General features: G+C 43.4%; 1 long non-coding RNA gene and 2 pseudogenes across 1 annotated transcript; 1 reads left to right on the forward strand and 2 right to left on the reverse strand.

The window, feature by feature from the left end:
* Positions 1–557: 557 nt before the first annotated feature.
* LOC125556611 (benzyl alcohol O-benzoyltransferase-like) lies at positions 558–3,392 on the reverse strand (annotated as a pseudogene).
* Positions 3,393–6,036: 2,644 nt separating this feature from the next.
* On the forward strand, positions 6,037–8,679 carry LOC125556610 (uncharacterized). The gene is made up of 3 exons (XR_007305147.2): positions 6,037–6,510; positions 7,769–8,001; positions 8,450–8,679. It is a non-coding gene; the product is annotated as an uncharacterized LOC125556610 (long non-coding RNA).
* Positions 8,680–17,757: 9,078 nt separating this feature from the next.
* On the reverse strand, positions 17,758–24,081 carry LOC147972699 (uncharacterized; annotated as a pseudogene).
* Between the last annotated feature and the right edge of the window lie 1,673 nt (positions 24,082–25,754).

Genomic DNA, 25,754 nt, shown 5'->3' on the forward strand with positions numbered 1-25,754 from the left:
GGGGGGCTGGGTGACCGTTGATGAGCACCCTCGTCGAGGCCGTGGAAAGAAGGATGGATATCCACTCGTGCCATCGTGGCCCAAAGCCAAGGTGCGTCAAGACCTGGAGTAGAAACGGTCAGGACACGCTGTCGAAAGCCCGCGTGATATCAAGCTTGAGAAGCATACGCGGCGCCATGATATGGCCCTTTTTTCTACCGCCAAACAAGGTGGCCGCATGGTAAATATGATAAATAAATACATTGCTTTATTTTAATATGTTTTATAAATACACAACAAATTATATATGTTGTTAAAAACAAGGTGGTATATGAATCTTTCAGCTTTCACAATACATCAAACAACAAACCTATTACCTCTGAAATATGCACACATGAGCAAACACAAATCAAATCAAGACTAGATGATTCTAAATTACTCTGAAAGCTCTAGCTTTGTCATAAATCAAACTTCTTTAAGTTTGACAAGTTTGTAGAAAAAGTTGCCATATCAGCAACATGAAATACATACAGTATGAAAAAATGGTGTATTTAAGAAAACTAAATTGGTGTTTTACATGTTGGTATATTTTTCTATAGACTTGGCTAAACATAAAGAAGTTTCACTTAGGACAAACCCAAAACTTCAAGGACTGAGGGAGTAAGAGGCTGTTTGGTCGGGCGCCCCGGCTTGCCAAGCCAAATATTTGGTGTTGACCAGATTCTTAGGCGTTGCTTGGATTGAAGCCAAACATTTGGTGTGCCCATGCAGCCTGCTATCAATGAGCTGGCCAAGTGCGGTTGGCGAAAACCTCCGCCAATATTTTGGCTCGCCCCGCACGTTGGCGTGGCGGCATAAACCAAACAAGCCCTAAAACTTATGTATGACATGCAAGCCAAACAAAAGTAAACCAGGCAGAACTCTAGGGCCTTGAAAGTCGGCTGGCTTATTTCCATTAGGCCGCCGGATTCAGTTCAGATAGCAGATTTGATCACGGGAACCATGTCGGCCGGACGCATCAGCCTTCTCATCTCCTCCACAAACTTTGCCATGACGGGGCGAGGCAGGCACATGGGCGCCGCAAGACCTTCCTCACCATTGGCATTCTTGACGGCGATAAGGGAGCTGGCGACTCCAGGGATATCGCGGATGCCGCCCTTGGCTAGTCCGGCATACACCGGTGTGCCCCACCCAAAGTCGACATCACGGAACCCGGCCTTGGATACGTCTGCCATCAGCCCATCACGTACGCGCTCACCATCGTGAAGTTCGGCCGCCCCCGCCGCACCATGAGGCGCGCTACCGACCTCACATACTCCACATCCACCTCCCTCTTGGTCTTCATCATCAGCTCCACGGCGTAGCTCACCGGATTGGTGCAGAGGTCACCGGCTGTGGAGATGGCGACCGGGAACGCGAATGCATTGCCGTAGTAGCCAACGGGGATGAATGGGGTGCCGCTGCTCTGCTGCTTCTGGCCGCGAATGCTTACGAGGCAGATCATCCACATCTCCTCGTCCGCAACGGGGGCCAGCGCCATCGTGCGGCACCTCCACAGACATCCCGTGAGGACCTCGAAGGTGGTGGCGCGGCGGCGGAGAGCAGGCGGGAGGTGGGTGCGGATGGCCGCGACCTCCCGACGCCCGAAGGAGTCTTGCGTCATGGAGTAGAGGGGCACGCTGGTGTCGTTGCTATCCGGCACGTCATCGTACTCCCGGTGGGTGAATACTCTAGGCGGCGCCGGATCGTCGCGCGTGGTCATCAGCAGATCGTGTCCCCACACCGGCCTCACCGTGGGCGCTGCCATTCCCCGCGCCAGCTCCGCCACTGCGGCCAGGAACTGCACCATCCCTGGGCCGTCCGCCACTGTGTGTTGTATCTTCAACGCCATGATGAAGCCTCTGCACGCTAGCCGTGTCACCTGCATTATTGGTGCATGAATGCATTATTTCTTCTATATATCTCAATCGATTTGAGATTTTCTAAGCTATTTCAATCAATTTGTAATAGCACAACTTCAGTACAACTTTTCTAAAATATGCATCATAAAAAAATTACAAGTTATACTTTTTAGTAAAATTTTAAGAGAGTAGTCCATATTACAACCTCAAACTACCACCAAAGTTTAAAACACAAACCTGAACTATGAAACCATCTAGTTTACAACCCTGAACTTTCAAACCAGACAGAAAACAACCCTGGGGTGGTATTTGAATGGTTTTGACCAGTCAACAGCCCAGTAATTAGCGCCAACTCATGCGCCATGTCCTCTGGTCAAATTTTGGCAAAACAAAAGTGTCCAGAAAATTTGAAAAAAATCTAAAAGATGTACACAACACTCATATTAAATCTCGGAAAGTTTCGACAAATTTTGCCGAGCATGAAAAAATAGAGCAAAAAAATCAAATTCAGAGCCATTTTGGGTCAAATTTTGCCCAAAAGAATTGTCCATAATCTTTTTAAAAAAGCCCCAAATATCCACACGAACCTCATATTAAATTTGGGAAAGTTGCAACACATGTTGCAAAGCAAAAAAAATCTTGCAAAACTTCAGAACCATTTTGGGTCAAATTTGTATTTTTGCTCTAATTTTTTTCTGCTTGGCAAAATTTGTAGAAACTTTCCCAGATTTAAGATGAGGATTGTGTGGATTTTTGAGAATGTTTTCACAGGTTTCTGGACAATTTTTTTGGGTAGAAATTTAACCAAACGAGGATGTGGCGGATGAGTTGGCACTGGGTCGTTGACTGGTCAAAGTCTCAAAACCGGTCAAAACAAGTCAAATACCATCTAGGGTTGTTTTTTGTCCAGTTTTGAAAGTTCAGAGTTGTAAACTAGACGGTTTTGTAGTTCATTAAACTTTGATGGTAGTTTGAGGTTGAAATATAGACTTATTTCAAATTTTAAAGTTTTATTCTCCTGAACCGATTAGATTTCAGCTTTTCTAAACCGCGGGCTACCTGGAAGTGGATGAGTGGGGCGTGGAGGATGTCGGAGGAGCCGGGGACGTCGAAGAGGAGCTCGTCGAGGCACGGGAACGGCGGCAGCAGGGAGGCACCGAACTGGTCAAGGTGAACGTCCGCGTCGGCCTCGACGAAAAGCACGCCCTCTCCGGTGCAGTGAACGGCGAGCTTGCGGCCTTCAAGCTCCCTCAGCCGGCCGGCCAGAGGGTAGTAGTTCACAAGTGCCGTGGCGATTGCGTTCCGGAGCACTGGCGCCGGGTCGTCGTCCCGGCCGCCGTGGCGACGGAAGAAGTAGATCACTGGGACGTGGAAGCGGAGCCCGTCTTGGTCGTCGATGTCCGAGAGCGGCTTTAGCTCCCGCGGCGTCGGCCCCGCCGGCGCCACCAGCACTGCGGGCTTCCTGCGCACCGTGAACTGCAACGTCGGTGAGCTCGCCATGCCTATGCGCTCGGCGATGTGTGTCGGAGGTAGGTGTCGATAATTGTGCGTGTCTGCTTGTGGGCTGCTGCTAGCTATGTAGGGCGTATTGCTAGTTTGATACACACAAAAAGTTGGCCGCGATCAAAAGGGAGCATGTGCATCGCCCAACTTCAGCATCCTACGCCACATGGTACTCAGGACCTTGCATTGCTCCCAGTCAAGCAAAGTATACACCGTTGTTTTGGGGAGTTTGGGGGTTGATGGAAACAATTGTACACAGTTAAGGGCATCAACCGGCTGTAAATGTTCGGACTGTGCTGTTCGGACAATTTGTGCACTCTAAAGCCATCTATAAAACGTCCACGGATCAGTCTGAATTCCCGCAAGCCGAAAGCAAGTCAGAGGAGGTTTGTGGACGTCCGGACAGCTATCATGTCGGACTCCGACAACCTCGGCCCACACAAAAAAAAAACCCACATGCATGGAGCCCCGCTTTTTCTCACGCTGTCCCTCCACCCTTGTTGTGTATCCGCGTAGTCTGAGACCGCCGCCACTGTCGTACTACCCACTCCACCGCCCAGCCCCTGCTGGACCTCCGCCGCACCACCTGGGCGCCAGCTGACTTGCCTACGCCTCCCTTTCACCCCTAGTCTGGCCCTCACCCAAGTTTTCTAATTCCGGTCTGTGAAATATAGAAACAGACCGAAAACCGGAAATTCGGGTGGTCCCCGGAAAATACGGTTACCGTCCAAAAATTTCAAAAGTGGAGTTGAATTTAAATGACGATGAAGGTCCCCCCCCTCCCTAGCATAGAGTCCTTAGGGATCATCACTGAGTTGCCACGATCGATCCATCAATGGTAATTAAGCATTACCACTGACGGCGGTTTGCCATAGGTCGGTCAGTGTTGCGGCGTTAGTGTCAGTGATATCTAGCCATGCACGTTTGTGTTTGCCATGCGTGACGTACGTGAGTCGTCCGTGCTCCCGCGTGTGGAAATTGCCCCTGTTTTCTCTAATTTTCACCATTTCTCTCATAAACCCCTAGCCTGCGGTCGAGGTTCCCTTGCGACTTGGTTCACGAAAAACTTATGGGACCACGGCAAGAATGAAAATAACAGTACCGATAACTACTTTTTGCGTCAACAAATAACATTATCTAAAATATGGTGTATGACCGTAATACAGGAGGTGTACTTCGCTTTTGATCTAAGCTAGTGAGAACCACAAGTATTGTAGATGCACAAAAACGGAGGTATGCCATAGAGTTGCGGTTTTATGTTACAACAGCCCAAAAGGATGCCTCTTGTCGCAGTTTACATTTTATTATACTACTCCTTTCTTTCATAAATATAAGGTTCACATATTTCCAAGATTTAAATTTGACCAATAATTGAAAGATAAATTTCATCAATTGCATGTTTGTATCACATAAGTCACAACATTATTGATCATATTCCTTGTTAAAGATAAGTCTCGTCGCACATCAAGGCTACATTAACCAAATGCTTATGATTAGAGTATAAATGGCCCAGCCTTTTTTATGCGTGTATTCCAACTATATATAGTAGTACCCGCAAAAAAACTATATATAGTAGTAGGCGTGCATCTGTGTGTGTGACAGGAGTAGGACTTGATCATAATTTACTCGAACCGGCTAATTAAGTATGCATGCAGCTCTGCTCGATTCGTTCCAAACATACTAGTAGTACAAGAATCCTACGTTAATGGAAGGCAATGGAGAGTGGTTGGGCTCTTGCTCGTCCATAGCGCCATGTCGTAGGTTAACCATATTTAGCTCCAATGCATGCTTTGCACGCATATAATTTCCATTTATATCTGTGCCAACGCACTGCTGTGCATATTAGTCCTAAAATATTCATATCAGTTGACAAAACAGGAAACTTTCAAATCTGTTAGCACTAATAAGGTGACGCCACAGACCACCACTCCCCGTTTCAGAGGCCGAATAAACGAGCAACTTGCTTATACAAGTATAGCGAGTAGCGGCATGTGCATACCAACTGTGGCTAAAGTTTTGCATGCAGCTCAGGTCGATTCGTTCCAAACTTAGTAGTACAAGAACCCTACGTTAGTGGAAGGCAATGGAGAGTGGTTGAGCTCTTACTCGTCTACAGCGAGGTGTTGTACGTTAATCATATTTAGCAGCCTAAAATATTCTTCCTAGAGTTGTCTAATGAATGCTTTGCAAGCATATGATGGCTATTAGTTTTACCTATGCCAACTAACCACACTCGGCCAAAGAAATACTAGCTCAGTGCATTTGCCTTCAATCATGTATGATCTGCACGGAATTAGCTACTTCCTCTGTTCCTAAATATAAGTTTTTTGTAAAGATTTCACTATGGACCAGCAAAATGAGTGAATCTACACTTTAAAATGCATCTACACTCTAAGCCTTCAATCATGTATTTAGGAACGGAGAAAGTACTTTACTTTGAATTAGATAGGCTTACATCTATCTACTACCACTATAAAAGAAGAGAAGGGCAGATTCAAATAATCAGAATCGTCTATCTATTAGATCCAATGGTCTAAAACACCTCTATGTTTAACGCAACAAGCCATGCAATTAAGCCACGCCGCGCCATCGATCGCTAATCCTATCCGCCCCTTCTCAAAAAGAAAAGAAAAAAACGCTCTCCACCCCACGCCCTGCTCCTCGCTCATGAAACCGCACAGCCCCGCCGCCCCCATCCCCCCGCGCGCACGACTCCTCGCCGCCTCTCGCTTCCTCGCCGCCCCTCGCTGCCGGGCTTGCAGCTCGCTTGGCCCGCATGGCCCTGCCGCCTCTCCCATGCCCAGCGAGCGGTTGAACTAGACAAGAGGAGAGCTGCGGCAAGCGCCATGGTGCCGATCCGGCCACCCCCACCCTTGCTTACACCGGATCCGTCTCTCTCTAACCCATCTCCTGGTCCGATCCAATGGCGACTGCACTTCATCGACCTCAGGACGCCGCGAGGTCCTAGCGGCGGCGGCAGGCACCACACGGGGAGTGGAAAGATGGGGCAGCGGCGGCGTGCCAGAGTCTCTTGGGTTCCCGTCCCCTGTCGTAATCAAATCACAGCCACAACCGGCGAGGCTTCAGTTAACATTCCCAACTTCTTGGCCAATACAACGATAATCAGGTATCTATGAATCATCAAACTGAAGTTGGCTTCTTCATCTGTATTTCTATTGTATTAGATGCAGATATTTAGACATTTGCTTTAGTTTTTACAAACTGAAGAATGTGGACTGATTTGTTGACGTGGACTGATGCTTTAGATATTTAGGCATTCAATTGTCAAATTTGGTGTTGTCCGATTTCTGTTTGCACATAAATATTCAGTGCATGAGAAGCATGTATTGTGGCATTTCCTTCTGTCAATATTCAGTCTGAACCAATTAGGCGAACAGTTCGTGCTAATTTCTATTCATATGTGGTCTCTATGTATAGAGGCTCCAAGAAAGAAGGATGGGTGTGTAATACGTAGTCATGTCTTGGTTCATTCTTTTCCACTTAAAAAATATTTTAAGAAATCAAGTAGCCTGCTTAGAAGCTGGGGACCCATGAGTGTTACTGTGCAATTCCAGCTTCCAGATTATAATGAGGATCATGGAGCTGTAGATAAAATGCAATGACTTACAATAATGTCTACTGACTTGGCAAGAGGTTTCTTATCAAACTATTCACATCTTATTTATATTTTCCATGCTATTTGAAGGTGAATAATTATCTTTTAGAATTGTGCACATTTGGTAAACTATTGTCGTTCCTACTTTCAGTTTATGTAGAGAAATTATTTTATGACACTACATCATTCAGGGAGAACATACACACAATTGTGACGAAAAAGCACACACACATTTCAAAATCTAACTTTGACCATCAATTTAACAAACCAAATGTGTGTCATACTCAATACAGGTTATTATACCGTTGAGCTCATATTTGAGAAAAAAATAGTACTGCCTTCGTGCAGAAATACTTATCGCTCAAATGGATGTATCTAAACATATTTCAGTGCTAGATACATCCGTTCGAGCGACATGAATTTCCGGAGGAGGGAGTAGTATAATTTTCAAGTCACATAAGTTGCGCTTTGAGATAGGATAAAATAAGCAGACTTGATCTCTCCCTACTCCACGTTAAAGAACTCTTATTCAGCTGATTCCCTGCTTAATGCTTGTGTTTCGTACATTCATTTAAGGAGTTGCCTCTTCATAAAAATAAGTGTTCTGTCTTTTGGGTTCTACATATCACATTGGTTTAATCTCTGTGGGGCAGAATAAATCTTGTATGTTTCACATGTGGGCTGATACACAGAAGTCATTTTCACATCTTTATTCTGGCAAGCTTTACTATTATAACTTGATAGCATGTGAAATTTTGGATAATTGCAGCGCCTCACCCCACTCCACTCCATGCCAGCCCAACAGTCATGTTATTGAACACGGGAGAGAAACCGAGCACCACTTTTCACTTGAATTAGAAACGCCAAAGGTTTGGGATTATGCTCGTGACGGCTACGTCCATCATGTATTATGTCCAAAGCAGATGCCATGTGTTGATATGTAATGGTGGTGCAGTAATGGATGAAGCTCTATTGAACATGAAAGTTAAGATGTAATCTATGGTATGTTTCTGTGCATTTTCTTTTACAAATCTGCTCCTTCTCTTCTTTTAGATTGTCAGAGAGTACAATGATCTGATCGACGTTTATTATCAGCTTATAAGTTCATTGTGACTCTGGTTTTGAGATAATGTACTACCGATATAAGTCACTTCTGCTAGAAACCAAATAGAATTAATTATAAGTTTCTACTACTGCATGATACACTCTGAACGTTACACCAAAGCTTGATAAGTGCACTGAAGAGAAACATTTTCTTGATGAAGTTGTTCCATTTTTTAACTTCTGTAGGCATAAAGAAAATCTGCACACTTTGGTTTAGCAGTGAAGTTGTCTCATGCCATTGTAATTTATATTAGTGGTTTTGAAAAAACAAAGTTGCATGTGCTGCCTAATTCTGCATGTGTGCATTTTCTTGTAACTTCTATGCCTTTCTTTTTTGCTCTTTTAGGAAAACCATAGGATGATTTCAGAATCACCATGGGTTGAAAGAGCAGCTGGCTATCACGCGATGGCCGTTTCTGTGGACGTGACTTGGAGCGTCAGAAGGTTTTCGCTATGTTTGATCTGATTTCCTTTCAAATTGAAATGTGGTTTTTTCTTTATCCGAGTAAGCAATTTTCGTTAGCGAAGTAGGTGACTCAAAATGGAAGAAAACATGGTAGGCAGTGTGATGATTGATTTTTGGTTTTCGTGTTGGGGCGACATGATTGATGTTGGTATCATTGGGCCAGCCTTCGGTTCTTCCAAAAAAATGGAGCGATCCTGGTTTAGTATTCCTGTATTTTCTAAGATGTGAAGTCCTGCATATTCTTGAGGTTTTATCCATTAGAACATTGATTGATATCCTTGGGCAAGTGCCTATAATTTTGTTTATTTACAGTGGGATTCAGATGAGAGCGTGATAAATATACCATTCCATCTGATTAGTTTCATGCCTCCCTGTCAGAGATTAGAGGCAAAAATCACTGATTGATGATAACATTTGGAGCTGTTGGTTTTCCGCCGGTATGTCTGCGTTATGATTTTGGGTAGTTTGTTTGCACACTGAAATCTGGTATATGAATAATTGTAATGAAATTATATCAGAGATTCAGAGCTGCCTAATTTATAGCATAGAGCCATTAGATGCCATATCCTGGAATTTAACTAATGTCCTTGACTTTTGAGTGTGTTTCCAGGTAACAATTGGAAAGAAATTGACCGTCGACCTTCATTTTAGTTAGGTTTGTTAATAAGTTGAGGGTGTGTAAGGGGTTAGATGAAATATGCCATAATTCAAAAATGGTAACTATCCCAATTAAAAAGATTTTCATTGTGTTCTTGGAAACTTGCTGAACGTACTGAAGAATTTTCCTCTTATCAAGCGAATACTGAAATTGACACTCTATTGTAGCAATCCTGGTGGCTGCAACTTTGCATATATAGTATGCTCACTAGTAGAAAAAGGATCAAATGTGAAGCACATTAGTGCCGGTTTGAATTTGAGCCGGCACTAATGTGACCATTAGTGCCGGTTCCAACGGCTAGTCGGGCGGGCATCATTAGTATCGGTTCATGGACAACCTTTAGTACCGGTTCATGTCACGAACCGATACTAATGAGACTGTGTCAGGCTATGGTCAGGCTGGGGCCCCCACGAAGACCTTTAGTACCGGTTCATGCCATGAACCGGTACTAGAGTTTCTTAGTAAGCTGATTTTTAGTCCCACCTCACCAAGAGAGAGGCAGTATGAGTGGTTTATAAGCCGTGAGTGCACAGATAATGACGAAGAGGCGCAATGCTCACCTGCATGTTAATTAGCTTCAAGCCTTTTGGAATAGCATAGATTGCACTGAGCTATGTGCAGTGCAGTCTACACTATTCCGAAAGTCTTGAAGCAAATTAACCAGCATTGCACCTCTTTTTTATTTTTAATAACTTATTTGAACTCCGGACTTCTTTTGTGTTCAGTATACAGCATTCAAAGCGACGTCATCAATTTCCAACATGTTCTAACATCATTTGTTGTTTTTCGGTCATTTACCTAATTGTTTATAGAGCTAAATGACCGTGAAATTGAAAATCACTACAAAATGAATCCTGAAAATGTTGAAACTTGGCATGGTATCATCATTTCACCCGCATAGCATGCACGAAAGAGTAGAGAGGATCACGGCAAAAACTGGACGCACTTCGTGTACAAACTGGACAAACTCTTTCGGAGTATCAGGGTTTCGGACGAGAACTCATCTGTTACACGGCCACTTCAATGTTTTTTAAACTTATTTAAACTCCGGACTTCTTTTGTGTTCAGTATGCAGCATGCAAAGCGACGTCATCAATTTCCAACATGTTCTAACATCATTTGTTGTTTTTCGGTCATTTACCTAATTGTTTAGAGAGCTAAATGACCGTAAAATTGAAAATCACTACAAAATGAATCATGAAAATGTTGAAACTTGGCATGGTATCATCATTTCACCCGCATAGCATGTGCAAAAGAGTAGAGAGGGTCACGACAAAAACTGGACGCACTTCGTGTACAAACTGGACAAACTCTTTCGGAGTATCAGGGTTTCGGACGAGAACTCATCTGTTACACGGCCACTTCAATGTTTTTTAAACTTATTTGAACTCCGGACTTCTTTTGTGTTCAGTATGCAGCATTTAAAGTGACGTCATCAATTTCCAACATGTTCTAACATCATTTGTTGTTTTTCGGTCATTTACCTAATTGTTTAGAGAGCTAAATGACCGTGAAATTGAAAATAACTACAAAATGAATCCTGAAAATGTTGAAACTTGGCATGGTATCATCATTTCACCCACATAGCATGCATGAAAGAGTAGAGAGGGTCACGGCAAAAACTGGACGCACTTCGTGTACAAACTGGACAAACTCTTTCGGAGTATCAGGGTTTCGGACGAGAACTCATCTGTTACACGGTCACTTCAATGTTTTTTAAACTTATCCGGACTTCTTTTGTGTTCAGTATGCAGCATACAAAGCGACGTCATCAATTTCCAACATGTTCTGACATCATTTGTTGTTTTTCGGTCATTTACCTAATTGTTTAGAGAGTTAAATGACCGTGAAATTAAAAATCACTACAAAATGAATCCTGAAAATGTTGAAACTTGGCATGGTATCATCATTTCACCCGCATAGCATGTGCGAAAGAGTAGAGAGGGTCACGACAAAAACTGGACGCACTTCGTGTACAAACTGGAAATAAAAGAAAATAAATAGAAGAAAAGAAATAATGCAGAAAAGAAAAAAACTATACAAAAAATTTACTCAAAAATAAATAGAAGAAAATAAATAATGCAGAAAGGGAAAAAAACTATATAAAAAACTACTCAAAAATAAATAGAAGAAAATAAATAATGCAGAAAAGAAAAAATATATAAAAAAATTGTTGGCGCGCTGCCCAGTGGGCCTGCCAGACCTAGGGTATGCAAATGCAGGCCCAGAAGGGCCAGCAGACTCACAGGGCAGCGCGCCCTAGTTAATTAAGCCCAGAAGTCTGCTATATAGAGAAGCTCGAAGGAGCAGCCGCGGCTGGGTTTATAAACCAGTGCGGCTGCCCTTCGCTCGGCGAGGTGGGACTAAACATTGTGCACCCCCGGTGGCAGCGCACAACCTTTAGTACCGGTTGGTGGCTCCAACCGGTACTAAAGGGAGGGGATCTTTAGTATCGGTTTGTGGCACGAACTGGTACTAAAGGGGCCGTTTCCCACCCCTTGGCCTGGCGAAAATTGGCCTTTAGTACCGATTGGTGGCTCCAACCGGTACTAAAGACCCCTCCTATATATATGGCACCTACGAAAAAAATCAGTTTCATCGACCACCAGTACTTCTTCTCGATCCAACTTCTTCGCCGCCCCCGCCGCCCGTCGTCGCCGTCACCGCCGTCGCCCCCGCCGCGCCCCCGTCACCGCTGCCTATCGCCCGCCGCGCCCGTCCCCGTCGTCGTCCGCCGCCGCCCCCCGCTCGTACACACACACACACCACACACACACACATACACACACACATACACATTGTTTTTACTTATTTTCTATTTTCTGTTGTTTAAATTAATGTTAGATAAATTACGTAGATAATAATGTTAGAATGTTAATGTTAGATGAATTATATGGAAAAGATGTTAAATATTAATGTCAAATATATTTTACATGAATTAGAACAAGTTGAACTAGTTGAATTAGTATAGCTGGATATTAATTAGGTATATATATGAGATTTGAACTAGTTGAATTAATATAACTAGTTTATTTTTAGTATGAAAATTAATAGAACAAGTTTATTTTTAGTAAGAAAATTTAGGTATATGAGATTTGATGATCTAATCAAAATATTACTATATAGAACTACCTACTTTATTTTAGTAAGAAATTAATAGAACTAGTTTAGTTGAATTAATAGAACTAGTTTATTTAGTTGAATTAATAGAACTAGTTTATTTAGTTGAATTAATAGAACTAGTAAGTGTTTAATGTTTCACCTATATATGAACATATGTTAGATATTAATGTCAAATGGTAGATGAATTAGATATAAATTATATGTTAGATATATATTTAATTTAGTTATATGAGATTTCATTATCTAATTAACATTTTATTATATAGAACTAGATACCTTATTTTTAGTAAAAAAATTAATAGAACTAGTTTAGTTGAATTAATTAGTTGAGCTAGTTAGTTGAATTAGTTCAATTAATTAGGTATATTTTTCGTAAGTGCTTAGTTGAATTAGTTCAATTAATTAGTTGAACTAGTTGAATTAACAGAATTAGTTAAATTAATAGAACTAATAAGTGTTTAATGTTTCACCTATGAACATAGGAATGTCGTCTGACGACGAACACGATTTCATTATGTGCGAATACTGCGAAGACCAGCGCGGCCTGTGCGGCAGAAATTTTCTAGTTAATGATAGACGCTTCAGCATCAAGCTGGATGAGAACTTCGAAGTGGATACAGTAAGTCACAACGATAAGTCTTTTTTCGTAATTAAGCATGACTTATACTTCATTTGCTTCAACTTTTAATTTTAATTTTTCACTATTCTACTAGCGTATCCCCTGCCATGCAAGAATTTTTGTCTTGGATAAGATAGGTTTCAGTCCTAACGAAACTATGGAGGTAAAAAGAGTTTACTTGAAGACCGATCATGGTTATATCTTCAACGTCAAATTATACAATGCAGACATATACACTTATTTTGAATGCAAAACTTGGCAAGCACTATGCGAGGCTTATGCATTTGAGCCTGATATGGTTATCACCTTTGATATTCGTCCGAAAGATGATATTGAAGGTAATAGAGACATCTGGGTCGATGTGCAGACGCCTCCAGTTCTACCATTATGTGAGTTTCTCAACCATATTTATGTCTTCGATATGAGATTATTTGAACCAGTTGAATAATTAATAGATCTCAATTTATATTGACAGCTTACTTCCAATCAAGCAAACATGTCCGGCGCTTGGTAGACAGGACCGTCCACCGTCCCAGGGCTGAACTAAACTGCGAGGAGACAAGTCATTATGTTTCATGGCTTGAGGATCTTGATGCTGTCAAGACAAATTTCTTTCCTGCACTTAGAAATGTTAGTACTCAAAACGTGCAACCAATAGTGTTCGTACTGAATACGGTCACATATATTTAGAAAAGATGGTAAGATTTCTACTATTTCTCCTCAGTGTATCTTTTGCATACATTATTTTTTTAAGCTAAACTTCATTGCTAAGTATGTTACTATACGATGTTCTTCAACAGGGACTCCCGATGAATGTTGTGCCTGATTGGATCAAGACTAAAGGTACCATGAATATTGTTAGCTTACGGCCAAGATATCCTACAATGCATTTTAGTGCATTCAGGATTTCTAATAGCGAGGAATGCTTAATAGTAAAAGACTGGAGCAAAATTGTGAACGATCACAGAGAAGTACTAGGGGGCAGCAATCAGAAGCGCAACCCACGATTAGGAGACAGATTCATCTGCAAGCTCCAATATGATGAATCAGCAAAGCTATACATGTTCTATACTATTTTACCTGAGAGAGAGCAGCAGGAGTGATTAATTAGCTAGTTCATGCTCTTAGTACTTGTCCTCTCATGTCCGTGTTCTTCGTCCTGAACTTAATCTCAAAGAGTGATTTGCTTTTGTGGTGTTATGAACGCTTATAATATCATTACCATGTTGAACTCGATGATATCTTTTCTATGAAAACCGTTGGTGATGATATATATGATGCAAGAGTTTTTATATTAATTAATATGATGATGATGATGAGTTATTATATTATTTATGAAAGAAATTGCATATTAGTTTCAACTGGATGGATTCTAGCTAAGTGATCAAGTATATGCCATATCCATATTACCTCGATCACTTAAGTAGGTGATCAAGTATATATAATATGAATATGACATATACTTGATGACTTAGCTGGGATCCACGCATCCAGTCAAACTAATCACCTAATGATTTAACAACTCATTATAATGTAAAACAATCACTAAATTAAATTGAAAACACAAAATTAAAGTAAAAATAAAAAATAAAACCAAAGCACACCCAAACATTTAGTACCGGTTGGTGTTACCAACCGGTACTAATGTCCTACGCGCCCACGGAGCTGGCTCGTGCCACGTGGTTGCCCTTTAGCACCGGTTCGTGCTGAACCGGTACTAAAGGGGGGGGGGCTTTAGTGCCTACAATTTAGTGCCGGTTACCGAACCGGCACTAAAGGGCCTTACGAACCGGTGCTATTGCCCGGTTCTGCACTAGTGGCTGAATCCTGGATTCCTGGTATGATAGTCCATATTTACTCTTTCACTTTTGGTGATAAGATACTCTATTTATCGTTCTAGAGCTAATAAACTTGTCATTGTTTGGTGATTAGCTTATGCTTGCCATTTTTTGTCATCACTCATTAGTTAGTTTGTCCTCTTAGGAGAACTTGTGATATGAAGTTCAATACAAAGCAGAGCAAAAGATAGATAGATAACATGAGCTAACATTTGATTGATATACTATCAGGTGTCAAGATCCATTGGTGATATTTACTTGAAGAAGCCGGAGTACAGCATGGACCGAATATTTCGGAAAATTGGCCTTCTTATTGCATTGAAGAGGCTAGCTCTTACCGCTGAACCACAAATTCATGTTCGCAAGCTCAAACCAATTCACCACTTCCTGATATTTGCCTACGATGGTCTTTGAGAGCATCTCAGCGAGGCTGCTGCTGTGCAAATTGTCTTCAAGAACCCGAGAATGGTAGGTTCTAATATATCAGTACCATTTGACCATCCCATCATGGGGGTTTTATTCTACATATGAATGACCTGTTACACAGATGAAATAACGCCAAGGTTGTGTGAAATAACTTGTGCAAGGTATAGCAAACCGATTAGTCCAGGTTGCCTTGAAAGAGTCCATGAAGACGATAGAGCGGGGTGTGTCGCGCCATTTCCACGACGACGTCAACGTCATTTTGTGTACCTCGACAGGCAAGGGGGTCGCCATCAGACTAGGGTCATGGACTCGAGCAGCAACAACACCAATGCTCCCGTCGACATCTACTCCTACAGCTCCTTCCAATCTGTGCAGCCACGACAGGCTTACCATAACCCCGGTTAGTAGTTTTTCTCTTGCATAGTGCTAATTATAAAATGGTATGGAAAGTTAAAATTCCTTAAGATGATGATTTTTCTGTGGCAACTTCTCTGAAATGAAGTCCTAACTAGAGATATTATCAACAGGAAAAAAAAGTGGCCTGGTGACAATATATATTCTTTATGACCAAGAGGAATGGGCGCAACACCTGTTCTTTTCATGCTCTATTGCTAGAGTGGTTTTGCTTGTTGTTGGATCAGTTTCTGGGACTGAGTGCTGCCCCAATAGTATTTGATAGTTCCATTCTTGGTGTTATGCTTATTTCCCGGTTGGGTTGGCTTATATTCAGGACTATTTGGTTGGCTTGTAACAGAGCAACCTTCGAAAAGAAGATGATCAAGTCTCCTTTTAAAATTGTTTTCGCCACCTGTTCTATCTTGGTGTATTGGGCAGGTCTTCAGAAGGGAGATAGTGCGAAGGAGATGATGTAGGGAGCGGAGCTGCTCAAGATCAATGCTGCCAACATGCTGAGGCTTCGTCAAGGACCGGTTGGACGAACTTTTGGATGAAGATGATGCATTGGGATACATCATTCTAGACTCTTTAAAGGTGCATTTGAAGGACAAATTCAGTGATTGACTTGTAAGGATTTAGTTTATGTACTACTGCTCCTTAAAGCTGCATTTGAAGGACGGGAAGGTAGGCTTGATTTCTATGAAAATACATGGTTAATGCTTGTAGTACATGCATGCAACACACTGTTTTGGCTTGGTTTGCATTTGATTGGCAAATTTGTGTTTTTTTTTCAGGGCAAAGTTATTGGTTTTATTACCATGGTAACCTTCAGCCCTTGATGCAAACGACAAGTGCCCCGATTCGTTACCCCAATGCAGTTTCCGTATGCGTCACGTTACCCCGTTACTTGAAAATATCTCTCTCGGAGATAGTCCATTCACCCATCATTGATAACAAATATGTTCACTGAATTTGTACTTTTGAGTTACATTTTTTATTACAACAATGTTCACTATTAGTATATTTTTGTTCATTTTATTGATATATTATTTTTCTAAAATGTATGATGATTTTATTCGCACGGTACTACGTGTGTTGCACGTGCACGCTAACTAGTATATACCAAGTGGCAGTAGGTTGGCTAGCGGATCCTATTTTACTTTGACTCAGCCGAAGACTTGAAGCGACTCACATTGCGTAGTATACTGTGTATCAAAATAAAATATTCTTATATTTGGAAAGTATCCAAGTGTTTTCTAAAAAAATAAAAAAAAGTGAAAAGTAAAACCTGAGAAAAGAAGAAAAGAAATGATAAAATAAAAAGATGAAAAGAAAGAAACAAAAGGAAACATGGCACTAATAATTTGTCCGAAAAGGCATACATATATTATAGAAGTTCACCGGAAGAACAAATCATCTTAAATATAATAAAATTACATTTGTGATTTTTAGACCATCAAACGACCACTACCGCCGCCAAACATACATGCACTTACTGGCTTTTATTCAGCTCACGAGCATGAGCAATCAGAAATCACACCCGGCGCTCAACACATGACAATGAACAACCAAGACAAATCTTCCACCAGATATCAAATAAGCAACATGTATGATTGAAAACACGAGAGAGGTATAGCAGTACTGACCTAGCAAGTCGGCGGAGCGATGCCGGTGGTTCCTCCTCTGCATCCTCTCCGGCAGGGTCTCCGTACCCCATGCACCACAAGTAGGAACCGCACATATATAGGTGAGTGCACCCAAGAACAGCATCGTTCAACACTATAATTGTGCAGTAGCATGGAGCAATAATGGTGTTTCAAACATGCCCACATCCTCTCCGGCAGCATCATCCATCAGTACTACATCAACAGCGTGTCGAGAACATATTACGTCATTCAGGCATTTCAGGGCAACTGGAGTAGTTTCATTAAGCTGCAGGCAGGTGCAGATAGTGGAAACACGCCAACATTGGCACGCGATCAGTAGATAAACGAGTGGAACTGCAGATGTGTACGACAGACACAGGATTATGCCCATGTATAAACAGATAGTAATTTCTCAGATTATTCAGCTGGTATTTCTTCATCTTGTTGACAGGTAGACGCGCCAGCCAGCATCGGCTTCTTCTTCATGATGCTCCAGCATCTGACGCCTGTTGGCCGAGGTCCTCCATCCCCATGTCTTTGGTTACCTGCGGTACATCACAGTTATAAGATTTCCCTGCATATGCAAGCAAGCTGCAACCTTATCTTTGCATCATCAACGCTCTGTTTTACGGATGGCGCGACACAGCAGCAGCACTGGATGATTCGAGGGAGGAAAACTGCATTGCATTATGAGGTTCTACCACCATGTGTCTGATATATACAAATCACATAGTTATAAATTTCTCTGAACGCGAAGAAAGAAATCTCCACCCTTGGCATGGTTGAACGCTCTGTTCTTGTGATGAAGCAACATTGCAACAAATCTTATAGATATAGAAATAAAAGGAAAAAAATCATGACATTTGGATAGCAGCAATAAGTTGACTGGGCAAATCAGAATCAAACACAGCAGATTGCTAATACAGACATGGGTTATTTCCAACTCTAATGTAAATAAAGAGGCAATAATTTCTCAGGTTACTCTGCCGGTATTTCATCACCAGAACTAGCACCTTTCCAGCATATACTATCACATAGCCAAATAGCCATAAAATCATGGAGGTTGAGGAAGAAAAACAACACTGCAATTTCTGACATTTGCGTAGCAATACATTTATCAACAGGGTAAACAATCGGTTCAAATGGCTCTAATCACACCAAATCCGCTCTTACAAACAAATATGCAACAGAATTCAACGCAGGACAGGCATCCATGCATGGAGTAATCTGGATCCGTACTACGGGACATGGTCATTGCAGAGATAAGAGCTAATTAATCTGGCAGTTCAAATAACACGACACACAGACTGCCAGGCATCAAGCTGGACCAGTGCTTTTTTTTCAGATTATTCAGTTCAAAGTATTCCTTGAGGTCGAGGCGCAGATGCGCCAGCAGCAGCTGTAGCTTCATGAGGCCTTGAGCATCACAAGGGTGGTCGATCTTCGCTTCCAGTAGATCACATACTCACATAGTTATAATATCTCCAAACTTGGCAAAACAACAAATGGAATACACAATGAACGAATTACAAGAAGCTTCCACAAATAAGCAAATAAGCAACTAAGATTGAAATGCAGACAGAAATGGGTTTTCAAACAGTGGCTTCCCCAGTGGGGATGCTGACCTGGGAAGTATATGGGGTGGCGCCGGCATTTCCTTCTCCACTTAAAAGCTCCGTCCTCTGAAGCCTCTCCGGCAAGGTCTCCAACCCCATGTGCGACAGCAGGAGCCAGATATATGTGAGCAGCTCCCCGCCGGTGCCCAAACTCTTGGCGTGTAGGAACCCTCGGGCCTCGGCACCTACAAACAGAGAAGCAGAGAAGCAGAGCATCTCCACCCACACACCTTCAATCACCTCCCAAATTTTCTCATCACCTAAATCCAACAATGCTCTAGCAAGCTTCCATGCATCCTGGATAAAACCTTCTTGTGTATTTGCATCTGTGCGCTCAAAAACTTGTTCTGTCTTTTCTACAGGCTGCACCTTGGCAATTATAGTCTGCATAATTCCTCTTTCAGTTTCCTCAAGACATGGCCTTTTGCCTGTGAAGAACTTGAGGAATGCCTGATTGCACTTGAGGATCCCCATGACTGAAGGCTCGTCACAGTTAAGGAACTTCTCAAGCGATGGACTATCATCTTTGAGGATATTCTCTAGTTCAGCATTAGCGGTTGTGAATAGATTCCACCTACTGCCCGACAATAGCATGTCAGGATGGACAAACAGCAGGTACATCATTTAGTTGGAGATTTCTCTGCACCAAACGGAAGGCTCTTCCGTGATGAGGAGATCTTTCACACCAGACAACAGATATATGCCCTTGACCAGAGGCATATTGAATACACAGAGCCGTTGCCCATTGGTACTCTACTGATGGACCCATGTAGTAGAAGCAGAATTCCATGGCGATGTGCCACATAAGGACATTCTCATCAAATGGCCTCCTTAAGCTGGAACACAGATCTTGGTCACATTTGTTGGGCTGGAGAGTCCATTGCCCCCTGCGATCATTCAACTTCCAGTAACTTTCAACATTATCTGTTCTTCACATACTTACGAACCAACTCCGTCACGGGAAAGGATGAGTTTCAAGGCTTCATGGACCGATGTCGGTCAAGAAAGTACTTGCAGTTAATGAAATACATGATGCACATCATCCTGGAATGCCTTTTGTTAAGAGTGAAGAACTGCACCAGATTATATTGGCCTATGAAGCTATTTATGAGTACCCCATCATTGAAGGCACATACCAGTAGGGTATGAAGGTCAGGCTTTAGTCCATTATTATTCATGGCATCCTTTTTTGGCCTACTTACACTTTCCTACCGTAACCAGGTAGCCATAGCCCGTTCATAGAAGGCACCCAGGTCTTTTACCCAGAGCCATTGTATAGCCTTTCTATTTGCCTGTTTATATGGGCTAGCAACCTGAGAACCCGGCCGGACTGACTTCCTCAAGATCACTAATTGTATGTAAGTAAGCGGCAGTGCTGAATACCTCCAACACTGCTGTACAACAGAACTAAGGCATATGTAACCTTGACATCTTCAGCATTATAAGCTTGTCTCTGACTCTTGTGGAAGACGCCGATGGCTGTAAATAAAAGGTACCTAGCTGACGCCCGTGTGCAGAAAGAAATAAAAGGCACCCAGTTGTTCTTCTGTCTGCCAAGGCCTCCATTCCCATGTACTCTTTTCTTCTTAATGAATGCAGAAACCTAGCTTCACCCAGGCTCTTGGCATGCAAGTCATCTCCACCAACACACCTTGGATCCCAGTCCACGCATCTCTCCTCGCTTCCCTGCTCCATCAGTTCTTGGGTGAGTTCGCATGCATTGGAAACCATATCAGTTTCAGTGTGTGCGCGTCTGAATGCATCAGTTGCAGTGGGTTGCATCGACATGTTAAGAATCTCCTGTGCAAGAATTTCTTCTGAGTCGAGCGGTCCCTTGCTGCTTTCCAAAAAAAAAAAAATCACTGGCCAAGGAGAATAAATCCGTTCTGGTGCAAAACATTTGTATCACAGGACGAATGAGAAGTAGGTAAATCATATAGTTGGACATCCCCCGGCTGCGTTTCGTGGCTTGTCCTTCGCGGCCTTGAGAGGATGTGTTGGGGTGATAAAAACAGAGGTCTGTGGCGACGTACCAGATGAGGACGTTCTCGTCGAACGGCATCTTCGAGCCCCATCCTAGCTGATGGTTCCTCCTTACAGCTAGCTGAGATCCTAGGTCCGCCACTGTCCCCATCCTATGTGTCTGATATAAATTTCTCCAAGTGCAAGGAATCTCCAAACTTGGTGGCATCGTTGAACGCTCTGCTTTCTGACACAGCAAAATTGCAACAACAAAATCCCGACATTTAGATAGCAGTAATGCACTAACAAGGTGTGGCTGGCTATCGTAATCTTCACAAGGTACGACACCCAAGAACGTCATGTATAAGTATAACACGGGGTGACCGTTGTACAGATATGTCCATTTCCCCTGAGCTGAACTGGCAGTTAACAGCAGCTGTGGTCCATTAAGCTCTGCGCAATAGCGATACAGCTGCAAATCAGAATCCAACAGCAGACTGGTAATGCAGACACGGGTATTCCAACAGCAAATAGAATAGAGAGACAATAATTTCTCAGGTTCTTCTGCTGGTACTTCACCAGCAGCAATTCCTTCTTTATACCCCCTCCCACTCCCAAGCATGCATATATCTGGTAAGATCACATATTCACATAGTTATAGAATCACATAGATTGGGAAGAAAAACAACACTGCAATTTCTGACCTTTGGGTGGCAATACATTTATTACATCAATCGGTTCAAATGACTAAAATTACACCAAATCCACTCTTACAAACAACGGGCCGGGAGATGAATGCATCCACCACTTAGGAGCTTAGGAGAGAGAGAGAGGGGGGGGGGGGGGGGGGATTAATTAGCTGATTTGATGGTAATGGACAAAAAGTGATGACAATGGCAAGGCATACAAATATGAACGGATCATCAGTGATATTTCCATAAATAACCGGAAACTGCTAGTTGGTAAACAAGATAAACAACTAGACCATAAATATCTCTGTCACTTCAAACTCCGAAAAAACATCTCCACATTCTTAGCATATTCACTACGACCAGGCGAACAGCTCCAGATTGATCCCCTCCGACTATGGATTGGGAGGAAGACAATGAGCGTCCATTTTCTTCTTCATCATCATCATCTTCTTCTTCTACTCCTATTTCCCTCCCTTCTTGTTCTTGTACTTCTTCATCGTCTTCTAGCAGAGGCTCTGGCCTTTGAAGCCTATCGGCCAAGGTCTCCATCCCCATTAATGACCAGTGGAGCCAAACAGTGGTGAGGTACTCACCACCTTCACCCAGGCTCTTGGCGTGCAGGTAGCCCCTGCATTTGCTGGCGGAATAGCACAGCATTTCCACCCACACCCCTTGGATTACCTTCCACCTCTCACTGTCTTCCAACTCCATCAGTGCCCTAGCAATGCTGCATGCGTTGTCAATCAAACTAGGATTATACCATGTGGATGGCTGTTCTGCAACCATGCTGACAATACTCCGTGCGATATTTTCTTCACTGTGGAGTGGTTCCTGGGTATCCATCAAGATACGCTCGATGCTGCTGATAGCGGCGGCGAAGAGAACCGGTCTGGTGCCGGGCATGAGCATCTCAGGGTGAGTGGAAAGCAGGTACATCATGTAATTTGATATCTCCCTAGCAGTACCACTTCGATTAACGTCTCCTTGTCCTTGAGGGGGGCTGTTGGGGTCGTGAAAGCAGAGGTCGGTGGCGATGTGCCAGAGAACAATGCTCTCATCGAACGTCTTCCTCAGACTCCACCCCAGCAGACGACGGTGCCTCCTCAGGGCCCTCTGGCCCCTGAAATCGTTGAATCTCCTGTATCTTGCGGCGTCGCAGCGTATGTAATTCTTCCATCCATCTTTCACGTGCTTGCGGACCAACTCGGTAATCCGCTCAGCTGCAGGTTCCTGCCCAATGTACCAATTCTTGTTAAGGTAATCCCTCAGACAATCACAGATAGCAAGCTTCATCAGAATGGTGGGCTGCTTCTTGCGAGCACAAAAGGACATGAGGTTGTACTGAGAAACCATGTTGTGCCATGCGCCTGAATACGCCTTACGGCAAGGTGCACACAAGAATGACAGTGTCAGCAAGAGTTCCTGCAGAGCAGTGCAACAGAGCAGGATGTATGTCACCCTGATGTCCTGGTCATCGTAGTCATCTTTGTGGCTCATGGCGAAGAGCGCCAGGGAAGCTAAGATGAGGAACGGCAGCAAAATCAGTGGCAAGATGCCAGCCAAACTGGTGGCTGTCCCAAGTTTGGTGTACAACAGCTGAAATATAAATCTAATGTCACACTGCAGCAAAGAATATGCATCCTTGTTATCAAGACTCAGGTAAGCTGCCCGCATGTCAAGCCGACAAGTGTACGCGGCAGAGATGTCAACAAACACTAGATAGATGTAGTTGAGCCGAGTAGGTGTGGTTGCTGGTGAGAGGATCTGTGATGGTGGGCAGTTGCTTGCTAGTGCCACATATTGATTAAGCGAATGGTCATCGTCTTCTGAAGCTGCCTGGAACTGGGACCAGTTATCTGGGAAACGGATATCCCTAGCACTGTAACAGCACGTATCCCACCACAAACACCGTGCTTGCCTAGATGAAGCAGATGCCACCATGCTGTTGAAGCTAGCTCTCTTGAGGGCCCATGGCTTCTGGCTAAATTTGAGGATGCCGACGATGAAGAGCAAGACCGCGACCTGCAGTAGCCGCTTCTCGCCAGACCACCACTTGCAGAAGACGTACAAGGCGGCCGTGACCTGAGACACCAAGGTCATGGCATGCCTCTTCCACATCTCGTTGTCTTCAAGGCTGTAGGCGGTTATCCACGGCTGCCCGCCAAGGTGGATGAGGAGGACAGGCGCCCATACGACCTCCAAGGCGCTGCTCTCTCCACCCACTGTCTGCTGCTTGTAGCGGTTGAAGAGGGTGGCGAGGGCGTAGATCGCCACAGCATCGCCTCCTATGTATGCGACCCAAACAAACATCCTGAACTTGCCCAGGGTAGGAGATCTACGCACCATGTCAGAGAAGTAGAGGAGGAACTGGATGAAGAGGCTGCCGATGACGAGGACGCGCAGCTGCCACTCCTCCCACCATAGCGCAGCACTCGAGAAACTCATGTATGCAGTGGTTTTGCCTCCTGGTCTGCTCGAGGCCAGCAGTGTTGTTTACTTGTCTAGGAACAAAGATAGGACTGGAACCTGCAGCAGGTCCTTCTCTAATGAAGGCTAGGCTCTCAATGGAATTAATGTGGAGGACCTTGTTGCTTTTGATGCTGCTGTGCCTTGCGTGCTGGTGGTAGTAATTTAGTATTCCTCACCTGCTCCTGGTTGATGTCCTCTTCTTCTCCTTTTGCCTTTTACTTTGGCTTTTGCTAAAGATTAAAGCCATCAGTGGCAAAAACCTGGGCGTATTTAGCAAGACTTGGGTCACCCGATGGATTCCTTAAACTCGTACATGAATCCTAGTATAAATTAATTGAAATTGCACAAGGGCGGTTAATGATATTTGGGTTGACTTGGGCAAACAGTTTTGTGGGCTCCCAATCCCCGGATGCATACAAGAAAATTGCAACCATCAAAACATTTTACTAATTCTAGTACACTTGGCCCAAAATATTCAGCAGCTAGCTAGTGTGACTGAGTACCCGAGAGACCACAAGGCCAAGCAGGCGTGGAGAATATCGTGGGCTCTCGCGCACCAATGAGTTGAACACCAGGTAGCTGCTGCTCCAGCTAGCGCGGCGGGAACGGAGGGGAATTAACACAAGCATCTGGCGGGCATTGGGCAGTTGAGGCTCTGTTTGGTTCATAAGTCTTAGGACTTTTTTCGTCTCAACTTATAAGTCCCAAGTTCCTAAAAAGTCTTTACATGTTTGATTTCTGAGGCTTATAAGTCTCTATAAGACCATATTATAACTATAAGTCCCTATAAGTCCCTCCTTGAGAGTCTTATTTCGTAAGTCTCAAATGCCCACTTTAAGTCCCTATAAGTCCCTCCTGTTTGGTTTAGATGGAACTTATAGGGACTTTTTTAAGTCCCTAAACCAATAAGTCCTTAGAAACAAACATACTCTGAGTCGAGACTCAAGAGCTGACCTTGTCGGCGCTTCCCGCGTACGGAGGAAAGGGCACCGTTGGTGCCGTGGAGGAAGTTTAGCTGGCCGGAGAGGCGTTCCGGCGCACCGCCGTTGCGGCCGGATGTCGACATCGACGAGGTGGATCTCCACGCGACCATGCGTCTTCTCTAGTCACTCACTCCGGCTGGCGCTTGGTGACCCCCTGCAAGGCTGCAAGCGCGTCTTCGGCGGCTCGCGGGCATCGAATGCCCTAACGCTGACCCTAACCCCTCGCTCGGATCAGACGTTTGGCTGGAAGACTTCACCAGTTTTTGAGACTGGACTAATAAGTGTGCACATGCAACACACGTCTATTTGGATTAACACATTATACTAAACTTAATACAAGACAATTTATTCATAAATTTGAAATTTCCCTATAAAGTACACAATCTCTTATTCCCTACTCGTACAAATAATTTGAAATATCGTTTCTCCTTAATCAACATGTCTCCTGTATTAAAAGACCACCCACTTTTCCCAATGTATAAAACTTAAAATTATTTAGAAGATTCATCATGATTCTCCATATGCACACATTTATGCAAGTATAATCGCACATGAAATTAAATGTCACTTAGGACAAGCTAAGGAACCGTTTCAGTGCCAACAAACTCCAGTCAAGAATTATTATTACAATTGAGTGTCAAACACAATAATGGGAAGAGACCTATATGGTTTGTTGAAAAGAGGAAGCCATTGTCAGATAGAGAAGTGTAAAGATGTCTTGACTGCATAGAATCAGCTGTGAAACAAGACAAAAAAA

This window comes from Triticum urartu, chromosome 5A, assembly GCF_056163025.1.
Source record: "Triticum urartu cultivar PI428250 chromosome 5A, HENAU_Tu73, whole genome shotgun sequence".
In the NCBI taxonomy this organism is placed as follows: Eukaryota; Viridiplantae; Streptophyta; class Magnoliopsida; order Poales; family Poaceae; genus Triticum; species Triticum urartu.